Source organism: Formica exsecta, unplaced genomic scaffold (genome assembly GCF_003651465.1).
Source record: "Formica exsecta isolate Colony F162 unplaced genomic scaffold, ASM365146v1 scaffold1409, whole genome shotgun sequence".
Taxonomy (NCBI): Eukaryota; Metazoa; Arthropoda; class Insecta; order Hymenoptera; family Formicidae; genus Formica; species Formica exsecta.
Genome location: NW_021848737.1, coordinates 2,055 through 6,346, shown reverse-complemented (window position 1 = coordinate 6,346; position 4,292 = coordinate 2,055). Strand labels below are relative to the sequence as shown.

The following is a 4,292-nucleotide window of genomic DNA, read 5'->3' as shown; positions in this document are numbered from 1 at the left end:
ATATTTAAAATTAAATTAATTAAAAGAGATTTTTTGTATATAATAATGTTTTTTGCTTTTTAGATAAAACTGTGAACATTGAAAGTTTTTCAAAGAACACAAAAGATTTTACAGAAAAACCTAAAGGAGATAGCGATACAGAAAATAATTTTACACGTGGTATGTTTATATAAATATTATCTATAATTTTCAATTGTTTTATATAAAAGCAATTATATAAATATTATCTATAATTTTCAATTGTTTTATATAAAAGCATTGTGTGCGTGTGCGTGTGCATGTGCGTGTGTGTGTGTGTGTGTGTGTGTGTGTGTGTAGGGCTGCTTTTGCGGCAGAATCAAAATGATCCAGATTAAAATGATCGTACACTGTGATTGGTCAAATCCAACCACGATTATTTTAATCTGAATCATTTTTATTCTGTCGTGAAAGTAACCCAGGCAGATGTATTTTTATAATTCTTAATAGTAAGTAGCATTAATTCCAATATTTATAATTAAATAAATATATTTTTTTAGAATACCAGAAACTAGTTTTAGGGAAGCTAAATAAGGTTTTATATAAACTTAACAGTATTGAAAATAGAATGGACATTCTAGAAGACAAAATGCAACGTTCCAATTATTCCAGCCAAGAAGAGATTCTTATACCACTGCCTATAACAACATTTGAAAAGTTAAAATTTTTTGAAGAGCAATTAAAAGAAGTTATTTTCAAAGACGAAGCGGTACGATATTTTAAAAATATATTCTTTCTTTTTGTTACTTTAAATATTTCTATCGTTTCAAATTTAATAATGACATATTACATAATGTATGTAGTTTATTAGTTGTTATTTAAAGAGAGAAGAGAGAGAGAGAGAGAGAGCATAAATCAAAATATGAGCATATAAAACAATATTTCTTATTAATCACATTGTTTAATAACCATTATATATTTTTTTAGATTAATACGTTTAAACTTGTGGGTGGAAATACTGCGCACATAATGTTACGTAGCATCTTAAAAAAAGCTCTGACAGATGATTTTGCACAACATTTTAGCTGGACTGGAAAGAAAGCTAATAAGAGAAGCTTTCAAAATTTAGCTCTTGCAAGAATAATTATACGTAAGTTAATTTTTTATATAATTTTAAGTTCCACTAATTCAAAATTAAATATTTGACACACACACACACACAAACACACACACACACACTTACGATATATAAAGTGACAAACATCCTGTGTATACAAATTATATTGTAATGTTTATAATAACTTTTTGTTATAGAAGCTGTTCGTACGACATACAAGCATGTAAATGATGCTGAAATTGCAGACACCATTTCCAAGTGGCTTGCCCAAGCTCCTGTTAGGATTGAGAGAGCAAAGTATGTACGTGGAACGTTTATTTTATATATAAAAAGTTTTGATTTAAATAAGAAACAAGACAAAAAGGAGGAAAAAAAGATTATTCAATTAAACTTACCTTTTTTATAAAATAGTAATTCAGAAGTGGAGGAGTGGCGAATTTGTACGGTGTTTCGCTTTGCGTCGGCAGCCCGATGTTCGATTCGTGATTGCTCTGGAGATGATGCCAAGTGAAGACACTGGTGGCACAAGTGCCTAACTCGCGAATTACGGTGCAAGCACAGAGTAAGACTGCGTGAAGCTGAAGATGAGAGAAATAAGTATATAAGTCCGTGTATGTCCCTTCGAGTCCTCTTTTTATAACTCTCTTTTCGGGATGTATTCTAATTCTAAGAGTGGGAATCTTCCAAACACTTCAACGAATTGGAATTGCGCAGAAGTGGGGTATCCTCATCTTAACGAATTAAAAATTGTGCCAGTGACCTCATTAGGCGGGGTGTTTCTCCTACTTTTTGAATTTTTACCCGTGGTGATCGTCGATTGGTGATCTCGATATCAGTTCAGAGTCCCTTGAGCGTTAGATTTCCATTGTGCACGTGATCTGATTAGAAAAAGTTGTCGTAACGCGACCGATTTCTTAATATTAAAAGATAAAACAAGTAAAGTAGAACAGAAAAGATTGGAAACGACGGAACGTGGGATTGACGAGTTCGCAGCCTCCGCCGAGCATTCTCGGTTTTAGCGCCGCCTACGAATCCTCGCCAACCTTTCAACCGATTCGACGAGAGCGGAGTGTTCGCCGCTCTCTGAGATCGCTGGTCTAACATCCGACCGCTCCAGCCAGACGGACCGTGAGTTTGCGAGTTCGCTGCCCCGTCGAGCTTTCTCGACTCCGACCGGCTATCCTTAAGTTCGGAATAGGCGTGCGGAATAGGGATGGAGAGTTCTCCGCCTGATTGGGAGTCTCGATTTCCGACCGCCTCCCCGAACAGCTGGGAATACGCGACTAAACGCATCTAACACCGACGCCTCAATAAAACACGGCTTTGCCGTCCGCCTGAATTAATCACCGCGGCGAAACACCTGTCGCGCCGTGTAACATATATTATATTCAGTGCCCGTCAAAATAAACACGGCCTTACCGTACACACGCCGACTAGCCACCGCCCTGTTTCTTGCACGTTTCGCGCGCCGTCACAACAAACACAGCCTCGTCGTACGTCGACGCAACCATCGCGCCGTATCACGATACGATTTATACAGGGTGTCTTTTTAATCTTAACAGGCAAATATCTCAAAACCTATAAGTTTTAGAAGAAAACTTTTTAGATAAAAGTTGTTTGATTCTAAGGAGAAAAAGAAATAGGAATTTTAGTTAGAGCTTGGGTGGCATTGTTAAGGTGATATTAAGAGGATGCCGGAGCGACGGGCGAACTCCGACGGGTTAGCGCCCTCATCTAAACGTAACTAAAAGTGTCGGTATATTACCAACGCTTTATAGTTACATTACCGATATCATTATGTAGAGTACTTGTCAATCGGAAATAAGTTGGCGCTGGAAGTTCATATTTTTTAATAATTTATAGCTCAAACGATTGCTCCTTAATTGCTCCATATTGCTCCATCATTATTTTCATGATTTATTGCATTTTTTATAGAAAATTAACAAATTAATAATATTTCAGGCGACGCCGTCGCCACCTATCGGCCGCCTATCGGAACTATATGGCTCAGAAGCTAAAGACGCGAATATTCAAACATAATATAACATAAAACGATTGCTCCTTAAATGCATCATATTTACATTTTCTTGGAAAAACATATTTTCCGTAGTCTACTGCAAGTATATCCAACATAAAACGATTGCTTCTTAATTGCTTGATATTTAAGATCGTCTTAAGCCCGTATCAGACTACGCATTGAAGATTGATATTCAAGATTCAAGATTGAAATTTGACCAATCAATATTTTTTAGCTAATCAATGCGCTTAAAAAGTTTGTCGTACGACAAATGTATCAATAATATCGGCCTTAGCCCTTAATAAAGATAATAGCCAAAAAAGTTCTTTGCCGCCCGCGGGCGGGAACGGACATGTTCAGACACGTTACGCGTGTGTCCTTTGGATCATATTTTTGAGTTTTATCTTCCCCTTCTAAAGAGGAATCATTTCTAATTGTTCACTTAATCGGCCGTTCACTTCTCACCTGGCCGTGTGGTGGGTAATTAATTTGTGCCAATCAAACAAAGAAGAAGAAGATAATAGCTACCCAGACAGCACTATGACATCCTCGGGAAATCCGCAGGACATCCGGGACGGACATTACGGATATCCTGTGGATATCCAAATTTTATCCCGGGATATACTCAGGATGTTTTGAGGAATAGCAAATGAGCACCTCGTGCTATACCTAGAAATATCCTCAGGATATCCCATTTCAAAGTCCTACGGATGTCCATAAGATGTCCGTAAGGCATCGTAATTCTTAAAACATCTATAGGGCATTCAAAAGTAGTCCAGAATATGTTATCAAGGTACTTTATATGATATTTTAAAGATAACATATTGAATATAATTTATATAAGATATATATATTAATAGAATATAAAATAGAATATTTTAAATATAATATAGAAGTTCATAAATTATTTTCTTTATAAAATTGCGTTCTGTTATTCACTGCCAATATCGAAAATCTAATACTGAAAATAATTCACGTTCTTTGATATTTGAGGCTTTCATGCTGTACATGAATATATTAGGTTTGGCTTCCGGGTTTGAGCCGTTTAATATTTTCTAAACAATCCAATATCTGAATTTCCTATGTTGGGATTGCATCAGAAATTGAACTGATAGAAAATAATTACATTTTTAATTTCCTGCCCGTTGCTCTTTGCAAGCTTTATATAATTCTCATGACCAAATCTCAAATACGAGATGA

General features: G+C 35.9%; 1 pseudogene; it reads left to right on the top strand.

The window, feature by feature from the left end:
- The first annotated feature begins 63 nt into the window (after positions 1-63).
- LOC115246212 overlaps positions 64-4,292 on the top strand; it is a 6,117-nt pseudogene continuing 1,888 nt past the window's right edge.